We start from the raw sequence: 23,353 nt of genomic DNA, 5'->3' as shown, positions 1-23,353 counted from the left end.
TTATTTTACTTACCAACCAGATAACAATAATAGTAATAATAATAGATCCCGGAAACAGCGCTCCGACTAACACTATTTAACACTATTGCTTTAATGAATAACATTCTAAACTCAGGTAAACTTATATATCTAATCTGGGTTAAGGCGAATACCGGATTTCCGGGTAACGAAATAGTGGATTCAATAGCTAAAGAGCCAATTAAATTAATTTATTCCCACAGCCCCTTATTACTTCCTTCCGATATATATAAAAAAAAAAAATCTGTGGCTGTGCCATGGACACGGCCGTGTGTTGTACGTGAATACGTTTACGTAACGGAGTTACATTTTTTATAGAAAATATTTCTATTTATGTATTTAGGATGAAATCTAGGAAACAAATCGACAATCGAACACAATCTATGCCTATACAGTCCGTTGTCGATGTAGAAGCGATTTCCATCATCCACTTGCATAATTTCAACCGCCCCAGCTGCAGATGTACTGGACACCGTCGTTGATGCGCTCGGCCGCATTCATTCTTTTACGTTCCCGGCACAGCTTGACTCGGTCATATGGTGTTTTATTCGATTGTTCTTGAGAAGCCCTTTCCAACCGTATACGATCTCTGTATTTGGATTTGGCTTTTCGACGCGTATAGGTCGACATTATATATTTTTGATAATATATTTTTATAACACCTTATTATATTCACTGTCACTATTTTACACTAATGTTTTACATACAATCGATAGATTGTGACGACAGCTGACGATTAAAACTTAAAACGAACATCGTAGCTTCCCCGAGTCAAAAGTTATACTAATTGCAAATCTCGATACGCAGCAAAATGATCTCAAAACGGCGGCGCTTCCCCCTCCACCGCGCGCGCGATGCGTCACAGTCCTCGCTTATGGTAATGAATTCTTTGATCCTTTAGCTAGCCAGTGGTCTAATTTAATTTTGGATGTAGACGATAGATTCGCAACTATATTGCCAAACTGTATCCCCCGATTTTAGTTATCATTAGGTTTTTTGGATTGCCTCCATATGATAGCAAATTTAAAGGCGTATTCACGCCAAAAAATCCCTCTATGCAGAATGGGAAAAAATGTACTTAACAACGAACAACAATAAAGGCACATTCTACACAACATCCGTCCAGCCATTCATACCCAAAAAAACCTTGGTTCCCATAATTATAGCGAAAATAGAACTTTTTACAATACAATTAGCAGGTTAAGATGTAACCATAACTATTCACATCCATCGCTTGGCTAGAATAGGAATAAGTATAGATCCACAATGTGTTTTGGACCGTGCCTTCCCGATGCAAACCACATAATCCTTAGACTGCGATAAATTTAAGAAAGACGGAGAACAGCTTTGAAACGCTGTTAATTGACTCAAAATGCCCACTACCTGCCAACTTATTGACGATAGCCAACCAAACCGATCAAATACCTTAAACATATACAATTTTATAAAAACCAATCATCTCAAACTATAGGACAAACCGTTTTCTCCACAAACCCAATACAAATTATACAATACTAACAGTAAAACCAAATTAAAAATAATAACAACATTAAACCACTATATAATGTTACCCCGTCATAGTAGCCTCACAACTTAAACAATAAACCCTTTAAAGCAACATAACCCTTGGCTGTTTGCTAAGAACACAAGGCCAAATAATAATAATAATAATAATAATAATAATAATAATAATAATAATAATAATAATAATAATAATAATACGGACGCGCGGTGTCTCTTGTACTGGGACAGAGAGGTACTGACGGACCATGCCGTCGCCAACACCCGGCCGGATGTGATCTGGCATAACAAAATAACAGGCAGGGTGTGGCTGATTGATGTATCTGTCCCGGATGACGCCAACATAGCCCGCGCGTATACCACGAAATTGGCTAAATACAGGCCACTGGCGGCAGAAATATCTGCTGTATGGAGAGGAGTCTCAGGGGTGGAGATAGTCCCGTTGATTATTTCAGCCACGGGACTTGTGGCGCGGTCGCTGGGGGGAGGGCCTCTGCATGATGGGAATCAGGAGGACCATCATATACGAGATGCAGCAGGCTGTGGTTCTCCACACCTGCCGCATTGTAAGGGAAGTGCTAAGGGAAGACGCCAGAGACTAGCACGGACATATTTTTCTTTTTCTTTTGTCTTTATCATAGGACAATTGTCCGGTTCCAGTTAGAACCGTAATACCAGATAAAGAAAACAGGTTCCTCCCTTGCCTGCGGGCCGCGAGGGATTTGGAAAAAAAAAAAATAATAATAATAATAATAATAAGGGGAGGGATTAGCTATGTGGTTAGCGTACTCGATTCCCACGCGGAGGTCCCGGGTTCGAATCCAGCTGCTAACCCTTAGATTTTCTCTTCCTAGGAGCTTTTTACAGCTCACTGTCCGGTGATGGACAGTGTTGTCTGTAACGAGAGAACACTGTCCGGAGGCCGGCAGTGCACTGAAAAAAGCTCCGAGCGCTAATAACCTCAGCTGTTGATGCGCTAAAAAAAAAATAATAATAGGATGAAAGGGAAGGGATTAGCAATGCGGTTAGCATACTGGACTCCCACCTGGTTTTTACATCATTAAAGGGTTGGTGTGTCTTCTGTCTTGTCTTGTTCATGGACTGAATGTGATCGGTCTGTGTGTGATATGTGTTTGGCTGTAAGGAAGTCAGTGTTGCCAATTGTCACAAGTATTTTTGTAGTAAGTTGGCCGTATATGTTGTTTAAATTGTTGGTGTCAGTTTTTGGAATTTAGACTGTTTTCTGTCTTTTGACTAAATATATCATTTCTATCGCACTATTTAGACTAATCACACTCAGTCCATGAGCAGACAAGACAGAAGACACACTAACCCTCTAATGATGTAAAATAAGCCCTGAAGATGACCTAGTCCCTTAGTTGAAAGCTCGCGGCATAATAAAAATATATCATGACTGAAACTGGCATTAATTTTTCATCCTGTTGAAACTATGATTCAGTCACCAAAAATAATGAACAGTAATTATAATAATAATAGTTTATTTGCTCTAGAAGTTTTACATTTCTTTAGCAAAGAAGTAGTATACTACGTAATAAGATTCTACGCAACTTTTTACCCGCAAGTCTGATTTGTGCCTTTTTCTTTAGAATATCGCAATTATGCCGCAGGGGTATTCCTCAATCAAATCCAACCGGCTGATTTCTGTGTAATACATGTTGAAGGCACTATTCAAGACAGAATTTACATCCAGTACTTATCAATCAGATTTTCAGGCAGTTTCAGTTTGTTAGAAACCAGATATCTTCGAGAAGGTGAGGCTCTGTCTCTTCTTGAAACCATTTTTGAGACAGTTAAACGAAACGATTCACTCCAAAGTTTTACTAGGAAGACTTCCCAATTTTGCAGCTACTACAACACTTTACTACAGGATCATTCTTATTTGGACACTTTAGACTACCTTCTCTAAGAGATAAGGAATGGACCGGGAAACATCGGGGGCCTACCTTAAATCCTGGCCGGCCAGTTTATGTCAGTCTGGATCTATACGACAGTAAGTGGTGGGATTGGCGGAAGTAGAAGAGAGAAAGCCCAGGAGACAGGATTGTCTCTGCCAATCAACGTACTAACGGAGGAAGTCCGTAGAGAAACAGGATATACAAGTTTCTTTGCTAACTAAGTTTTGGTTGATGTCATTTCCCTTTTCCTCCGTCTATGTCTAAGTAAATTACTCGCTCACGTTAAGAGATTTGATAATGTCAACAACACATTTACATACTATAATACGATTGTATATTAAGAGGTACCACTCACCAATTTTAGGGCCTGAATTAAATCCAAAAAAAAGGATATCAGGTTGTCACAGGAATAGCTCTGAAACAAAATTAAAAGATTTATTAGCTATTTGTCTACGAAAAGTAAAGTAATCGCCTACTTTCCTCAGGTGTCGTGGACATGGGCGGAAGCTCATACTTTACTTTAAACAACTTTTTTTCTTACAAATAAAAAGTAGCCGTGTGCTGGATTCGATCTGGGTGATCCCGCACTTACAAAGCCACGCTCTTGACCATACTAGAACCCCCCCCCCCGGTGTTGCGTGTGGTCAGTAAAATTCCAAAAATAAAAAATCACAATGATCAATACAGTCAATCAATTTGAGTGCGCGACCATTGGATTCGACAATAAAATTTTGATTGCAAAGAAATTTGTTCACCGAAAGTGCCACTTCACTGAAATGTTTTCAGAGCAAAGGGTCAAAAAAAAAATTATACAACAATGGAAACGAATGTTTGACGACATATACAGGTAGATTTAGATGCACCATTTCGCTACGAAGACATAATATTCTCCACCAACATCTATGTGCTTAAATCTATAGCAGAGCTAGCAATGAAATATGAATGTATTTAAAAGTTATAGAATGAATGCAAGAAGATGATTAGAGAAGGATAAGTCCATTCAATAAAGGGCCGACTTTTTTCTTTTTTGTAAGAATAGTTTTCTTTATTACTTGACTTCCCTTTAGGGCTCCCAAGGAAGGAGCATTCAGTATGTCGATCGCGTCGAATTTTATTAAAAATTGACCTTCTACCGGATACGCAAGTACCATGGTACCATCCAAGGGGTTAAGAGGTATATGACAGAGAGGATGGATGGAGGATGGAAGCGGATGCTCTACTCAGGCTTCCCATGCCTGGATCATTATTAGAAGTAGATGCAGTATTCTTCTCCTAATTAGAGACACTAAATTTGGGATAAGGTAAGTCAAGTAATTGCGGACTTTCTGTGCTAGATGTCCGCTCAGATGTCGTGGGCGGGGGCGGATACCTAACACACTTAATTTTTCTAATTGAACGTATTAAAAAAAATATTAAAGGACTAGACCACCAACATCTATGTGCTTAAATCTATAGCAGAGCTAGCAATGAAATATGAATGTATTTAAAAGTTATATAGAATGAATGCAAGAAAATGATTAGAGAAGGATTACGGTGATTTTAATTTCGGTTAAGCTATAAGGATGGCAGTAATATAGAGTACTGATCCATCCATTAGTTGTAAGGTTTATGTAAATAGCAGTATATAGTAGAATGATGAATGAGTGAAGCGAATGTATTTATCAGTAAGAATGGAGAGTGAGTGATATTCTAGTGATAAGCACCTAGGTCAGGGGTCGGCAACTCGCGGCTCTTCAGCCTGTTCAAAAATATATTATATATTATAATTTTATTGAAACAGATGAAAATTTCATTTATTACAGTAAAGATATTTTTTCAAAAAGAATTTTAAATGTGATAGGTTAGAAATTGAATAGAATTATATTAAAATACAGTACATACAATATACAGGGTGAACCAGTAAGTATTGTCTATAGGCCTACTGTGTGAAGTACATCTAAGATGGAGTTCAATGACGTATTGGCCAACTTCATATTTTCCTCTGTTCTTGAGTGACGTCACTTTCAATTTTTTTTTTCTAAAATCATTACTTTTTTCCAATAAAAATGTTATTACTCAGAAAGTTTTAGTCCAAATTCGATTCTGAAGACACGGTTAGAAAGGCAGATAAATTTTCTAAACATTGATACCAATTTGAAGCATAAGTTATTCTCCAAACAGCCTCAATCTTCCTCCGAATGCTGGAAAAATAAAAAGTAATCGACATTTTTAAGAAAACTTATTAGGCCCTTACGTGATCATTATCAGACCTAGGTGCTGGCCACGTTTTATAAAAGTTTCCTTGTTTAATGGGCTTTCAAACGGTATATCATTTTCCAGGATTCCTTTTGTCTTCGTATGAGAAATTACGTTTGTTTTACAAGAAAACGTGTTCACGAGCACCACAACAGTGTTAGTTATCAAGTTGTTTAATTCATTGAAAACACTTTTAGATTTATTAAAATTATTTAAGGAGAAATGGCTCTCTACTTAAAATAGGTTGCCTTTCCCCTGACCTAGACGATGCTGGCTGCATGGCGAAAGCCAATGCCAAAAAAAAGAAGAAGAAAACAACAATTGAAATCGCTTATATTACAAAATATGAATATTTTATTAAATGTAAATAAATATTAAATATTTAAATGTAATATTTTATTAAATATTTAACCATTTCAAAGTTTTGACATTTGAGTTTGTCGCTCGTTCTGTACAGACCAAAGTTCCATTGCCCGCGCCATAAATCACTTTTGGTAACCAGTGAAGTACAAGTCTTAGAGAGTTTGCAGAGCTCTCTGGCGGCTTCACTTCTGTTATTATGTCCGACGACAAGGGTCTTAAACTGTCATGACATCGATAAATTATTCAGAGCCTAGTATTCATAGTCATTATTACGAAACAAATAAAGGATGTCCATCCTAGTGACATATCCATTTCAGGGGAGTATTATTAAACGTCACCGAGCAGTCTCTCTCTCTCTCTCTCTTTGACAAGCAACATCATAAATTACATTTCGTCCATACACATATTTATGTAAGTAGGCTTGAATTTATATTAAATTTAAACAAAAAAAAAAATTACATTTAAATACCCTCCGACCGAATCCCTGAATAACATGAACTCGTGATTAAAAATTGAACTTCTTTCTCTAGGTCAGAGGTCACCAAAGTGGTCTATATAGACCCCCCAGGGGTCAATTTAACAAAATTAGGGGTCAATCTGAGCCACGGGGGGGCCGAAGGAAAAACAATTTCGAACCCAGGATAGCGGAACCTTGCAAAGAAACACTAGGCACACACCCATCTCCAATTAAGAAGCAATACTGTAGTTACTTTACTTATTATTTAATAAATAATTAAGGTATTTAAATTTCAACATTAAGATATTTTTCCTAGGCAAAGAAGTGGCGGATTAAAATGAACCCACAGAAATGCCAGCATGCCACGTTTACTCTCCGGCGGGGCTCCTGTCCACCTGTCCTCTTCAACAGCAATCCTCTTCCTTGTACAGATCTGGTGCGCTACCTTGGGCTCTACATAGACAAACGACTCACGTGGAACCCACACACTAGACTTAAAAGACAAACAATGACTAAACATGCGAAACTGCTTTACAGACTACTTGGACGATTCTCAAACCTATGTGGACTTACGGGACTAGAGCTTTGGGGTTAAGCCAAACCAACAAACGTACGGACTGTACAGGACATTTCAATCAAAACTCCTCCGACAGATAGCTGACGCTCCTTTCTACGGTGACTAACCTCACTCTTCACACCGACCTCAACATTCCCTTCATAGACCAACTCACCAAGATTAAATATCAAAAATTCCATACTACTCTCTCGACAAGCGCTAATCCTCTTGTAGAGTCTCTCGCCTCCAGAGACGTCCCTAACAATACGCGCCGACTGATTCACTAGTGGCCCCGCGACTTCCTCGCAGTCTAAAAATCCTGTAGAGAGTGCTACCGCTGGGCAGTTTCTTTCCTCCTGCCTTTCCGCCTCTATACTTCTATCTCCCTATTTACTTATTGTATATTGTATTATACAGATTGTAAATAACAAAATAAATTAAAAAAAAAGAAGATATTTTTCATAAAACTATTGGTTACACAATGTAAAATTACTTTAATAAATGTTTAAAATCATAAAATAAATGTACAAAACACAGTACCTAAATAGATAGTTTTATTTTACTTAACTGAAAATTACTTTTATGGGGGTCGATGGAGATTTCGAAAAATTATATATAGGGGGGTCCATGATCAAAAAAGTTTGGCGACCCCTGCAGAATCTAGTGCAATATAAATATTTAAAATTTTAATATGCTCAAATTAACAACCGTGATGCTGTTAACTTGAAGAATACTATTCATGACCAATAATATACGTATCTATTAAGTAGGCCGAAATTGTACCGTAAAAGCTCCGAGTGACAAAGCACGGGCTTTGTTTCCTAACATTTTATAAAAACAAGAATTAAATGTGCAGTAAAAATTCCGAGTATGAATAAAATTTCACAAGCCGGAAGTAAGCATTTTCACTTTTTCTTTTTTGTTTAAGATTTTTTTATTTTTTCTCTGGAGAAAGTTCCAGTTATTTTTGTGAAAACTTCCTTTTCTCATTGCGCTAGGGTTGGTCTAGATTTTGGGTGAAATTTATCCAGGAAATCGTCGTTGAAGCGACTCCAGGGTGACCGAGTGGGTTGTTCTTACCTGTAATGTACCATTTCAGTACGACCTTGCGCGGTTTTTATACTACAAAGGGGGGGGTTTTAATTTTTTTTTTCAAAACATAATTAGTTAGTTTCAGGAAATCCCGGAAATAACGCTGAAAGGACCGGAAGTACTCATTTATGGAATGGATTTATTTTTTTTATTGTAACTTCCTGTTTAGATATAGTTTTTACTTGAATATTTTTTTTGGGGGGGGGAATTCATTTTGGGCATTTTGAGTTTAATGTTTGTCTACAGTAAAAAAAATAATCCGAGAACTGTCGTTAGAGGAAGTCAGATAGTTCCCTTAGGAAGGGGATTATAAATATCCCCGTGTAAACTAACAAGTATCTGCAAACTTGTAGATAGAATACCAATAAGTAAATAGGAGAATACAAATATAAAATGTGTAATCCAGATAGAATGTGTAAACGAATAAGAAAGCATCTGTGGGGAAGATAAAGTGTAAAGATAAGAATCTTACAGCATCCCCTCAACACTCGGTGGAAGAAAATTTTCGGGTAAACACTTTATGAGTTTGATCATGCTAAAGCAGGAAGCAAAGCAAGGGAGCAAGGGAAACGGTTATAGTTTGGGTTTTCCATTTCCACGCGAGAGTGAGTGAGAAGAGAAAAAAAAAGAAAAAAGAAAATCTATTTTCCACAACCGTTCAAATACACAGATAGGTGCTTATCATTTTTTTTTTATGTTTATTTTTCCCAGAAAAGAAAATTTCTAGATAACAAGATCATAATTTTTTTTTTTTTTTTAAACCAGTTTTCTTTTTTCCGACCACAAATGGGAGGGGGAAAAGCCTGCCAACACGTTCTTTCCTTTATCACCATTCCAGTTGACTCTAGATCTAATGTCTGGTGCTCTGCAGATTCGGGAAACATCTCCTCCCAACTACGTATTCCCTGGGAAAATGCAAATCCCAGTTAATGAAAATTACATCAAAACATTTCTGGAGTGACGCAAAACAAATTTATTAGTTATTTAATACAGTTTATTTGATTTAATGAATCCGGTTTTGAAATTGAAATTTTGTTTACATAAATTATTTAGTCATGCTGTATCTGATCGAGTTCTACAGGTAATACTAAATCTTCCATTGGATGATGGAAGTTTTCACTCCCAGTGGAAAACAGACATATGGGGTGAATATTTGATTGCATATGCAAATATCAAAATGAAAATTGAAATTAGAACATCGATCTACACGAATAATTTTGTTTTTTTGTTTTTTAAATTTTACACATCGAAGTTCTCATCCTACAGTACTTCTAGGAGGATGAAACCAATATCCCAGATTCTCCAGGGAAGTTCTAGGAAGAACACAGGTTCCAGGTAGTGGTGTATTCGAGCCGGAACGCTCCGTAACGTCCTTCCAGTACATCCTTATTGGACAGGAACGCGTTCCGGAACTAAAGATGATTTCTGTTTTAACGAAAATTGGTTGATATGTTAAAAAAAAAAAAAAAAAAATTAAAAAAATTACGTGAATACAATTGTCTACCTCTGGTCGCATGGAGGTCAGATCCAGCTCTGAATTCTCTAATTTATGTAAATGTAAGTCTTATTGCATAAATGTGGTTATTATTGCATTGCATGATTTGCTATTAAAATAACTAACTGCGACGTCATGTCACGCTTACCGTCTAAATAAGGATTACTAAATCCTTATTGGTGCATAAAAAATATTTTAAAAAATTAAAGTCTACATAAGCCTAGGCGTTCCCGTAAAAAAACTAATTAACAGGACACCCCTAGTTCCAAGGAATTAAGGAAAAAATGGATAAAAAGTACCAACAATACTTCTTTTCATTTACTTCCCTCCTTCAAAGAAGACCCTCAAATCAATGAAATAGAGAATTCCAGGGAGGACCTAATCCCTAATGAGCCCCAGATAGGGAAAAACCATTCCTAGGTGCAACTCCCCTTAGGCCACTTTTTAACGAGAACATATTCTCTAGGTAAAGAGTACTGCCGAGATGATACTCCTTAGTATTGCCGTATTTGTTCCCACAAAGCTATGATGATAGTGGTATTGGGTCCCGGTTCCCGGTCTAGTCCTTTTTTTTTTTTTTTTTTTTGGGGCATTGGCTTTCGCCATTCAGCCAGCATCGTCTATGTATACAGCCAGCATCGTCTATGTATACAGCCAGAATCGACTATGTATACAGCTAGCATCGTCTATCTATACAGCCAGCATCGTCTATCTACACAGCCAGCATCGTCTATCTATACAGCCAGCATCGTCTATCTACACAGCCAGCATCGTCTATCTACACAGCCAGCATCGTCTATCTATACAGCCAGTATCGTCTATCTATACAGCCAGCATCGTCTAGGTGCTTATCACTAGAATATCACTCACTCTCCATTCTTACTTATAAATACATTCGCTTCACTCATTCATCCCTCTACTATATACAACTATTTACATAAACCTTACAGCTAATGGCTAGATCAGTACTCTATATTCCTGCCATCCTTATAGCTTAGCCGAAATTAAAATCACCGTAATCCTTCTCTAATCATTTTCTTCTATTCATTCTAAAACTTTTAAATACATTCATATTTCATTGCTAGCTCTGCTATCAACTTATGCACTTTATTTTTTTTTTTTTAATACGTTCAATTAGAAAAATTAAGTGTGTTAGGTATCCGCCCCCGCCCACGACATCTGAGCGGACATCTAGCACAGAAAGTCCGCAATTACTTGACTTACCTTATCCTAAATTTAGCGTCTCTAATTAGGAGAAGAATACTGCATCTACTTCTAATAATGACCCAGGCATGGGAAGCCCGAGTAGAGCATCCGCTTCCATCCTCCATCCATCCTCTCTGTCATATACCTCCTAACCCCTTGGATGGTACCATAGAACTTGCGTATCCGGTAGAAGGTCAATTTTTTAATAAAATTCGACGCGATCGACATACTGAATGCTCCTTCCTTGGGAGCCCTAAAGGGAAGTCAAGTAATAAAGAAAACTATTCTTACAAAAAAGAAAAACGTCGGCCCTTTATTGAATGGACTTGTGTTCAATGGGTCGTTAGAATTTGATGGGGTTGCCGGAAGGCAGTTATTGCCAAAGGTATTAGTTTTTATCACAGGAAGTGAAAAAAAGGCAAGTTACACGCACTAAGGTCGTAGTTCGTCTCCGGACAAGTGCTGGTCGCCTCTTAAACAGTTAGTTCCTCCTACGGCAGCCCAAATTTTTTTAACGAGACAGAATTAAGAGCATCTACCCATTTTCTTGTCCATCAGTAATGCCTAACTGAGATCAGTTATTTTTCCAGTACCGATTTAGTAAGGTAAGTAAAGTAATTGCCTATTATTTCAGGCAGGCTTTACGTCCAACTACCAAATTAGGTGCCGTGCACGGAGGCGATTAGCTAACTATACTTTACTGTAAATCTCTCATATAAACCATTATGAATATAGACTAGTACCGCAATACATCTTAGCTGTGCGGGTCTAGCCTATAACCGCTCGGCTATCGTGGCGTCTTACCGATTTAGTCAAAAAGGGAAATATCAAAAATTTGACACAATCGCGCTACTTCCTCTTTAGTAGTACCTTATTTCCGGTTTAGCAGCACCTTAGTATAGTGAGAGAAAGTTATCAAGTTATTAAAAAGTTCTAGATTCTACTAAGGATGCTGCGTGGCCAATTACACTTCATTAAAATTTCCCATTTAGAAAGCAAACCACCAGGTGATAAAGGAACAGACTCAGTCGGCGGAATAAATGGCATTCACTTCAGACAGGATATACAACTTGATTATATCTGGCTACAACATGAAAGCCACAACTCTACTCTAAGTTAATAATACTTAGTTCTTGTTAGCAAGCTTTGTGCTTGATAATTAACAAGATGCAGGCCAAGCTCATCGCTTTCAAAAGCTTTGAGACATGAGTGCAGCTTGATATTCATATAGCGTCCACACAAAAGCGGATATGGGTTCGTGATAAATGTGTTGTACTTCTGCTCTAGTAAAGACGTGCATCAAGACACCTAATTTGGAAGTTGGGCTTTAGTCTGCCAGAGAATAAAGTGAGCATTCGATCGTAATGGCAGGTTAAAAAAATAAAAAATAAATACATAGATAAAATAAAAGAGCTACAAAACGTTTTTGAAAGTTGGAATTTTTACGGAAAATGTGATGGAAAGCGGAAAATTTATTCTCTAAAGGGGCACTTCCGGCTTTTAATTTCCTCTTAGATACTTAAAATTATCAATGTTATAACTGCTACTACGTCATCTTGACGCCATCACAGAAATGAAAATGGAAAAAAAAAATGGTGCCAGAAAATGGCCGCTACTTTCGGCCATTCAAATTTATGTACGAGAGAGTAAGAGAGATAAAAAGAAAATGTTCTTTTACGCCTGATAAAATAAGCAAGAAATGGGAAAGGAAACTAATTAAAAAACATTTCCCAAATAGGATCATTTTCCAATGTAGCCCCCATAAAAATATACCTCAAACAGGAAATGGAGATTTTACTAGAACTAAAATGAATCCCGTAATGTTGTAATTAAAAAATGACAATCCTAAAAATTTGCAATATCTTAGTAACAGTTTTTCCCCCATTTTCCTTATTATTAAAGAAAAAAATAAAAATAAAATAAAGTAAAACCCTAAGGATTACAAGAGAGACAGAATGGGAAGGAAAAGCTATTAAGGAAATTGAGGAAAATGCCTAATTAAAGAAGGTAATAATATTCAACCTTCAAGTTAAGGTAAAGTTACAACGTTTATACCTATATTTCGGGGTGGGAAATACTGATTATATATTGAGCTTTCTTTTGAATTTTCATTCTGCGGCGATTAAATAATCAACTAGTAGGATTATCTTTCAGCCGGAAAAGTCAAAATAATTATCTCCATGGATTATCCGGCTTAATGGAAACTCTTCCACTGCAATTAAAATAATAATAATAAAAAATTATTGCTTTTAATTACAATAGAAAAAGCATTTAAAATTTTATGGCGAAAACTTTTATTATTCAAATTGAGTAAAAATTTGTATTTAGTTATTTGGGTTGATTTTTAGAATATTCTAGGTAAAAAAGTAAAGTAATGTAACCGCCTCTTTTTTTTAGGCGGGCTTAACGTCCAAATACTAAATTAGGTGTCGTGGACGGAGGCGAATAGCAAACAAATTTTACTGTAAATTTCTCATATTAACCATTTAAATAAAATCCAAGGCCTAGAGACCGGGGAATCGAACCTACTAAACCATAAATACATCTTAGCTTTGCGGGTCTAGTATCTTAACTGCCTAACATAATTTACTATAAATTTCTCATATTAACCATTAAATAAAATCCAAGGCCTAGAGACCGGGGGAATCGAACCTACTAAACCATAAATACATCTTAGCTTTGCGGGTCTAGTATCTTAACTGCCTAACATACTTTACTATAAATTTCTCATATTAACCATTAAATAAAATCCAAGGCCTAAGACCGGGGAATCGAACCCACTAAACCAACAATACATCTTAGCATTGCGGGTCTAGTCTCTTAACCGCCTAACATACTTTACTATAAATTTCTCATATTAACCATTAAATAAAATCCAAGGCCTAAGACCGGGGAATCGAACCCACTAACCAACAATACATCTTAGCTTTGCGGGTCTAGTCTCTTAACTGCCTAACATACTTTAATGTAAATTTCTCATATTAACCATTAAATAAAATCCAAGGCCTAAGACCGGGAATCGAACCCACTAAACCAACAATACATCTTAGCTTTGCGGGTCTAATCTATCACTGCCTAACATACTTTACTGTAAATTTCTTTTATTAACCATTAAATAAAATCCAAGGCCTAAGACCGGGAATCGAACCTACTAAACCAACAATACATCTTAGCTTTGCGAGTCTAATCTATCACTGCCTAACATACTTTACTGTAAATTTCTTTTATTAACCATTAAATAAAATGCAAGGCCTAAGACCGGGAATCGAACCTACTAAACCAACAATACATCTTAGCTTTGCGAGTCTAATCTATCACTGCCTAACATACTTTACTGTAAATTTCTTTTATTAACCATTAAATAAAATGCAAGGCCTAAGACCGGGAATCGAACCTACTAAACCAACAATACATCTTAGCTTTGCGAGTCTAATCTATCACTGCCTAACATACTTTACTGTAAATTTCTTTTATTAACCATTAAATAAAATGCAAGGCCTAAGACCGGGAATCGAACCTTCTAAACCAACAATACATCTTAGCTTTGCGAGTCTAATCTATCACTGCCTAACATACTTTACTGTAAATTTCTTTTATTAACCATTAAATAAAATCCAAGGCCTAAGACCGGGGAATCGAACCCACTAACCAACAATACATCTTAGCTTTGCGGGTCTAATCTATCACTGCCTAACATACTTTACTGTAAATTTCTTTTATTAACCATTAAATAAAATCCAAGGCCTAAGACCGGGAATCGAACCTACTAAACCAACAATAGATCTTAGCTTTGCGAGTCTAATCTATCACTGCCTAACATACTTTACTGTAAATTTCTTTTATTAACCATTAAATAAAATGCAAGGCCTAAGACCGGGAATCGAACCTACTAAACCAACAATACATCTTAGCTTTGCGAGTCTAATCTATCACTGCCTAACATACTTTACTGTAAATTTCTTTTATTAACCATTAAATAAAATGCAAGGCCTAGACACCGGGGAATCGAACCCACTAAACCAGCAATACATCTTAGCTTTGCGGGTCTAGTATCTTAACCGCTCGGCTATCGTGGCGCCCAATATTCTAGGTATTTTTTTTTTTTCACTAGCAACGAAAATGATTGGATACTTCTGCTAGGAATAAGAGAGAGAGTAAATAAGGAAGAGGAATTCGCAGGACTAAACTGAGAGCTCTGGAGCAGAAACCACAAGGCTGACCTTCTTAATTAATCTTCTATAAGATGCAGAAACTTGGGTTTTGGATTGGAGTAAGCACCGAAGGAACTCCACTCAGTAGAGTTTAACTCAAAGACGTAGAGACAAACATATTGAGGGGGACCTCTAAATGTACATTTCCGGTTTTAATTGAAATTAAATTTCCGCTTAGGGGGGGGGTAAATCAAATTTTTATTTTTCTAATCCATTTAAAATTAGATATCCATATTTTAGAAAAAGAAACAAGAAATAGAAGGGAAGAAAAACCCCTTAAATACAAAATTAGTTACCTCGGAAAATGGCCAGAAATTTTCCACCATTACACCCACGGACTAACACAATGACAAAAATAAATAAATAACCCAATGTTGTCCCTATTTCTCTCCAGAGTTCATTGACGCATTCAATAAAATGAGCACGCATTTCTCTAGCCTAGTGGAGGTCCTAAAAAAAAACAAAAAAAAAACTACAAAATGGTCCCTATCCTAGTCTGAGTGTAAATTGTGCGCGTTAGGAACGTTAGAGAAGCTTTATTTGATGAAACAGACGGGCGTGCCAGACTGTGGGGAACGGGTCCACCAATCTAACTTTGGTATATATCAAACACCACACACACTAACTACCAGTGAGTGTATTTACACAGGATAATCCTAGCTGGTAGGGAGCTAGTCACGCTGTAGCCCTACATACAAACCGCCTCTGCCTCGCTAGGCGCTATTTAATAGCATGGTTTGGGGCGTTAACCTATTTTTTTCTCACTCACCCTGCGAGTTGACTGGGATAGAGGGCGCAATGTTGGTCTCGTATAACTCCCAGTTATGGGCATAAATTACTTTTCTTCTTTAAAATAAAAAATCATAAATTTTTCTTTACTTTTCCTTATTCCTGGAAAACGGGAAGTACTGCAAGTTTTCTATTTCCGGTGGAAAACACGTTTTGAGCTTCCCTTAACAAAACAAAAATAGGTTTCAGAATTACTCTTTGTGTCCGTAACATAACTAAAATCTGCAAATAGTGGACATTTAGAAATTTAGATAATTGTATTAGACGCAATAATTGAGTTCGTATTAAAACTGTCCTATAGGACAGCTGTACAAAGGGTTGATCGTCAAAATTTTTACTATAAAAGAGAAAATTCCCAAATTTTCTTCATAATGTTGGCCAAATCCTCTTTTATAACTTTAATTTTTTCCCTAATAACATAGTAGATCTAATAGGGTTTCTAGAAAAAAGTTAGCAAAAACTGGGAAAAACGGCATTTTCAGAAAATCTTTTTCTTCTTGTTACCTCTTTTTATAAAGAAGGTAGCGCCTAAACGCGTGAACCGATTTTCATGAATGAGTTGTCCATTCGATTCGGAATTTTATGTAGATGTGCCTTTTGGGGGGTCTCGACGCTGTACATCAAATGGGGGAGGAGTTAGCCCCATGAATGTGAGGCCTCCTTCAAAATTATTATTTACTAATAACTCGTCATTAAAGCGACGTTCCGCTCTTACACCTATTAAGTGGAAGTATTGCAATCGTTTCATATTATAATATCACCGCATGAACCTATTTCATTGTTTAGAAGAGGAGGGAAAAGGTGAAGAGGAAATGCACGAAAGGTGGATAGGTCGCCCCACCCCGGATCGATGTGAAAATCAATCTCTGTCAAAAAGTAATGAAAAGATAATCTTAGAGACTCTTTAACAGTAGGGAATCAACGCATATGGATCGGAAATCTATTTGAAAATGGTACAGTAGGGAAGAAGATTATTTTTACTGGAGAAGGTGTTCGATGAAAACGAGTAAAGGGAATAAGAAATGAAGACATCAGAAAGGAAATGAAGATTATGGAGGCTTTGCAAGAGAAGAACAGGAAGTTGAAATGGTATAATGATTTTATTTGAAATATTTTTTTTAAGAAAATAGAATTAAGGACAGTCATATCCGGTAAAAAAAATGATGATGTCACTGTAAACGAAGCGGTCTTGTTAGCTAACATACTATAAAAATTTAAAGGTATCGATTTTGAACAAAAAATTCATAACCGGAAGTGCCACTTAATTACTTTTTTTGAGATTTTCTCAAAAATAAAAAAAAAAATAGGACCAACGATTTTTCCTTAAACTTTGTGGACTTTTTTTTTCTGTTCAAATGTTGGTTCATCGATAACGTCTTGTAACATATCTTTGACCCATCAAAATTCTATTGTGGTCACCTTTCTAGCAGTGGGGGTTGGAACTTGTTTAATCCTATAGGACAGTTGTTTAAGGGTTGAAAAAAAAAAAAAATGTATCGTTGAAAAATGCCCAACTTTTACCACTTTTTCCTCCTCTTTATATCCTCGCATATCCTTCTTTATAGAAACGGCATTATTAAGGTACGTAAAAACAATGTGTTGACTACATGTCTTATTTTTAAGGAAATTCTGGAAGAGGAAGTAACACCAAACGGGGGACTTTTTCTTTCTTAAAGGTGATTACGAAAATATCGCTAATCTTCTGACACCATTGTAACATTCTATAATACAATATGTCGTACGAGTAAAATAATATAAGAATTATAATTTATCTGAATCATTATCCACTAAGAGTCTCCCGTATTATATACGAGGTGTGTTCAAAAAGTAACGGGAATTTTCGTTTTTTGAAAAAAATATTTATTTATTCATCTACATTAATATTGTCGCCTTCAAAGTAGTCCCCTTCGCATACAATACACTTGTGCCAGCGCTTTTTCCAATCCTCGAAACACTTCTGAAACTCGATCTTTGTGATAGCTTTCAGCTCTTTCAGCGATTCGCTTTTAATGTCATCTATGCTTGTAAAACGACGGCCTTTTAATGTTCTCTTTATGTTTGGAAATAGAAAAAAGTCACATGGAGCCATGTCTGGCGAATATGGAGGCTGGGGCATCGTTAAAGTTTTGTTTTTGGCCAAAAATTCACGAACAAGCAATGAAGTGTGAGCAGGTGCATTATCGTGGTGCAAAATCCATGAATTGTTTTGCCACAAATCCGGGCGTTTTTTTTCGGATTGCTTCACGCAAACGGCGTTGAACTTGTAGGTAGTACTCCTTATTGATTGTTTGACCTTGTGGCAAGAATTCATGATGCACTATGCCATTAAAATCGAAGAACACAGTGAGCATAACCTTCACATTCGACCGCACTTGTCGAGCCTTTTTCGGTCTTGGCGATCCAGAATGCCTCCACTGGGACGATTGAGTCTTAGTTTCGACATCATATCCGTAAACCCATGTTTCGTCACCTGTTATAACACGTTTCAGTAGATCCGCATCGTTGTCGACTTCATTGAGTGACTCTTGAGCAACTTCCATTCTCCGCTGTTTTTGTTCGAAATTCAACAATTTTGGAACAAATTTTGCTGCCACACGTTTCATACCCAAAACATCCGAAAAAATTTCATGGCATGAGCCAATTGATATGGCAACATCATCAGCGACTTCTCTGATTGTGATTCGGCGATCGTTCATAACCATTTCTTTCACTTTTTTCACGTTTTCATCGGTTGTTGATGTGCTTGGACGTCCAGGTCGTTCGTCATCTTCAACGTTTTCGCGGCCATCTTGGAAACGCTTATACCACTCGTAAATCCTTGTTTTACTCATAGCAGACTCACCATATGCCTTTATTAACATTTCACACACTTTATTTCATTTTTTACGCAAAATTTAATACAAATTCTTTGATCCATTTTTTTTAACAAACAAAAATCGCCAAGCTCGAAAAACTCGTCTAACCTTAACGGCTGCCACTTAAGAAGTAAACAATGAATATTACTGAAAATTTTATCGTACTTCAGGGGCATGTGTACCAACATAATAAAAAAAAAAATTTACAATAAGACTCTCCAAACCCGCGAAATTTAAAAATTCCCGTTACTTTTTGAACACACCTCGTAGTTACCTGAAAAAAGAATTAGGTTAGTTTTCATAATGTAGGTTCAGTGTTACGTAATTGATGTCAAAAATTATAGAGACCGGAAGTCTTGTGAGCCGTTATTTCCAAAAATATCCTTTTTAATATTCCACAGCAGTCGGAACTCTTAATTTTATTTTCCGGTGGATGGAGAAAAAAAAGAACAACTTTATTTTCTCCGTTGGTTCCGCGAGTATATAGGATGTGGTCCAGATGTGCATGATGTTACTGTTTATGTATGCAATACCATATATGCATTATCATTTTTGTTCAAAAAAAAAATATCACAGACGAACTGAATGAAAAACAAAATGTAATATCATGCTAATAAAAAGACGTACCTACTTTGAAAACAAAAAAATAATGTTTTATTTTTTATATTATTAAAGTACTCCCAAAGTTAAATATGCAAATGAATCTGATGCGATGTAACATCTGACTCAATTTAATTATTTTTTTTTTTGAAATTTAGAATTTAATTGACTAACCACAGCTGTAGAAAAGGTAACATTACAGCATCCACTCCCCAAAAAAACACGTTTTCTCTGAGGTATGCGCATCGTATCTTCACAGGATCAACAAAAGGTTCTCTCCTCTTTGCATAGAAGGAGGATTTCAAACATATAATAATGGATATGTCCACGTTATGTGGTAGAAAGGAAACGAATGTTTGACGACTTATACAGGTAATTTAGATGCACTATTTCGCCTTGAAGACATAGTATTCTCCACCAACATCTATGTGCTTAAATCTGTAGCAGAGCTAGCTAAGAAATACGAATTTTATTTAAAAGTTATAGCCGATTAGAATGAATGGAAGAAAATGATTAGTGAAGGATTACGGTGATTTTAATTCAGGTTAAGCTATAAGGATGGCAGTAATATAGAGTACTGATCCATCCATTAGTTGTAAGTTTGTATCCAAAACATTTTTGCCCAACAATAATTTACTGATTACCATTTACATTCACTGTGAAATATATTTTCCACATTTGCAGATAGAAATCGAAATGAAGCTGCCAATATTTGTTTTGCAAGAAAGTTAGCTATCTACATTTATATATCTGTACCTCGGAGGGAAAAGGCACCATGTTCATTTTTTTCGATTTTCAGATTTTGGCATCATTTTACAAATTTTTTGTTGCTCTTTCTACAGGTGTAAAGCACTATGACCTATGTTTACTATTAAGCGATTTATGTATTTTTAAAAAGCGCTATGATACTTCATTACTTAAGGGTAAAAGGCACTACATGGGCATAAATTTTTTTCACAATGGAGATCAAAGTAAAATATTTTAAAATATGGGAGTTAAAGTGGCCATACCAACTGTAATAATTACGGTGAGAAGTACAGGAAAGAGTATAACCGGAAAAGTGGAACAAAAAATGAATTTGGAAAAATATCTGTATTTGGCTCCCCTGGAAAATTTACTTTTTGTGACATGGTGCCTTTTCCCTCCGAGGTACAGATATAATCATAAAGAAAGAGGAAAATAAATCCATTACAAAAAGCAAAGAATTAAGTGAAGGAAAATCTCACATATGCAATTACCAAAAAATAAGAAATTCTGATGGAAACTTTCGGAAAACTTCCCTAAAAGAAAAGCAGATAATTAATCGTATTTAAGAATTTGGAATATTAAATTTGCTTAAAAAGAAAAAAAAAAGAGAAGAAATTAGAATTAAAAGTTTTTTTAAAGAAAATTGCATCTAAATTTAATTTACAATGAAGAAAATTGGCTGTATGGCGAAAGCCAATGCCCCCTCCCAAAAGTTTTAAACCTAACTGACAAGCTTCATTCACGCTTTGTCCTCGTTTTAGTGAATCCCAATGGTGACTAATTTTTTTTTTTTGGAAATTTCGGGGGAAAAAGCGGTTCATGTAAAACTGTACTTCCGGTGACTGATCAGCTTCCTAAAAAAAGAATTTTAGTGAGCCCCATTATCGGTGGTTAAAGTGGACAGAGCACATCATTGTAAAAAAGGAAATACTTTTACGGACCTCAAAGAGGAACTCTCTGAATACGGCTATTTCCGGTGAAAACTTGAATCGATTACATCATACTTGGTTGATTACTTAACAGGAAGTTAACAGCATTTATAAAAAAAAAACTGTAAACTTCTTCAGTAAGCTGATCCTTCCGGTTTGCTGGTTTTCTTAAAATTTGAAATTTAACTTTCATATTTAATTCTTACGAATTATCACCTATTATGATTATAGGTGTTGCGGCCGTACATTACACTGAAAAGGCAATTCAGAGGACACCAGTCTACGCCCCGCATCCATAAGTCAAAGTTAAAACAAAAAAATCTTAAGCGGAAAGAAATACAAAAAAAAAAAAATTGAAAAAGGCGACTCCTTCCTGAAACGCACTCACTCACAAACACACCTCAGTACACTTCATTTCCGGTTAAAAAACACCAAATTTTCTAAAATTTGACACGAAAAACTTCCTCTTGAGCATAAAAAAAATTAACAAGAATTTCCAGAGCTAAATACAAACTAATGCTTCCGGTGTAAATAGTAGAGCATTCAAGAAAGCTGTTCACCATAGAAAATTAGCACGTCTTCTATAGTGACTTTATAACCGCAGCATAAAATGAAATTTGTTTTAAATATGCACGAAGACATGACTGAAGGTAAGTATAAAGCTTAGCTTGCTTTTAGAAGAAGAAGACTGAAACTGAACTTTTTAGAAGAAAAGCTTTTGAAAGGTCCTTTCTATTTGCTGAGCTTGGAAAGCTCACTAAAATTGCATGTAATAATTCATTTCTACTTTCTTTCGTTTTTTTCTCTCCTCCTTTTCCGCTTTTTCTTTTATCTTTCCTTCTCTTCCATTTTCCGACCTCAAAGTGCATGTTTAAACAAATGAAAGAAAAAGCAGCTCGACCTGAACTTAATTAGTAGAGCTTTGTAAATAAAAATAAACAGCTACGACTGCTTTTAATACCTACTGTAAACTGTGATTTATAACCATTTTTTACAGCTTCTAAAATGATTGTGTAAAGAAAACAATGCACTCGAACCACAAGAAAGAAGAACAAGTTTTTGTATTCTTATATATAGTTTTCCAACCTCTTTAAAAACGATTAAAAAAAGAAATAAATAAAATAATATTAAGTAGAAATAATAGTCGAAGAAAGATGTACTTCCGGTACAAGGAAGCTTAATTTATACGTAAAAATTAAGTGTTATGGACAGACTTCTAAACAGACACATACATAACTGAGCGTGAGACCACTAAATGATGTTGAGATGTTAATTTTGACGTGAATACGTCTTTAAATTTGCTTATCATATGGAGGCAATCCAAAAAACCTAATGATAACTAAAATCGGGGGATACAGTTTGACATTATAGTTTCGAATCTATCGTCTACATCCAAAATTAAATTAATTGAATTAGAATTAAAGAATTCATTACGATAAGCGAGGACTGTGACGTATCGCGCGCGGTGGAGGGGGAAGCGCCGCCATTTTGAGATCATTTTGCTGCGTATCGAGATTTGCAATTAGTATAACTTTTGACTCGGAGAAGCTACGATGTTCGTTTTAAGTTTTAATCGTCCGCTGTCGTCACAATCTATCGATTGTATATAAAACATTAGTGTAAAATAGTGTCCTTTGAATATAATAAGGTGTTAGAATAAAAAGATATTATCAAAAATATGTACTCGTAATGTCGGCCTATACGCGTCGAAAAGCCAAAACCAAATACAGAGATCGTATACGGTTAGAAAGGTCTTCTCAAGAACAATTGAATGGTAATAATAAAAACACCATATGACCGAGTCAAGCTGTGCCGGGAACGTAAAAGAATGGATGCGGCCGAGCGGATCAACGACGACGGTGTCAGTACATTTGCAGCTGGGGCGGTTGAAATTATGCAAGTGGATGATGACATCGCTTCTACATCGACAACGGACTGTATAGGCACAGATTGTGTTCGATGGTCGATTTGTTTCCTTGATTTCATCCTAAATACATGAGTAAAAATATTTTATACAAAAAAAAAATAACCCGTTTCGTAAACGTATTCACGTACAACACACGGCCGTGTCCATGACAGCCACAGTTTTTTTTATCTTTCGCCAGATGTACGTACTTACAAATATACATACGACAGACAGACAGACAAAAAGGGAAACTTATGAAAACTGTTTTCGTACTCAAAGAAATTAAAATGACTGATCGATTACAACATTTATAACAAGGGTAAACCACATTACCTAAAAGTACTTCCTTTAAGGAAAAATGAAGTTGCTAACTATATAGATTTATTTAGCAGTTTATATAACATAAAAGCGCCTACTTGATTAACGTCATAACTAAAACTGTAGGATATATAGGATG

At 36.0% G+C, this 23,353-nt stretch overlaps 1 protein-coding gene across 3 annotated transcripts in view; it reads right to left on the bottom strand.

Moving 5' to 3' along the window:
* The window catches only part of LOC141450711 (zwei Ig domain protein zig-8-like), a 480,655-nt gene that overhangs the window by 219,571 nt on the left and 237,731 nt on the right, over positions 1-23,353 (bottom strand). For all 3 annotated transcript variants that reach the window (XM_074121414.1, XM_074121413.1, XM_074121412.1), the window contains one exon: positions 3,811-3,870. The gene's annotated coding sequence lies outside the window, so the exon portion shown is untranslated. The remainder of the gene's footprint in view (positions 1-3,810; positions 3,871-23,353) is intronic.

Source organism: Rhodnius prolixus, unplaced genomic scaffold, assembly GCF_049639745.1.
Source record: "Rhodnius prolixus isolate KJV_2025 unplaced genomic scaffold, Rpr scaffold_8, whole genome shotgun sequence".
Classification (NCBI taxonomy): domain Eukaryota; kingdom Metazoa; phylum Arthropoda; class Insecta; order Hemiptera; family Reduviidae; genus Rhodnius; species Rhodnius prolixus.
This window is presented reverse-complemented; position numbering and strand designations above follow the sequence as displayed.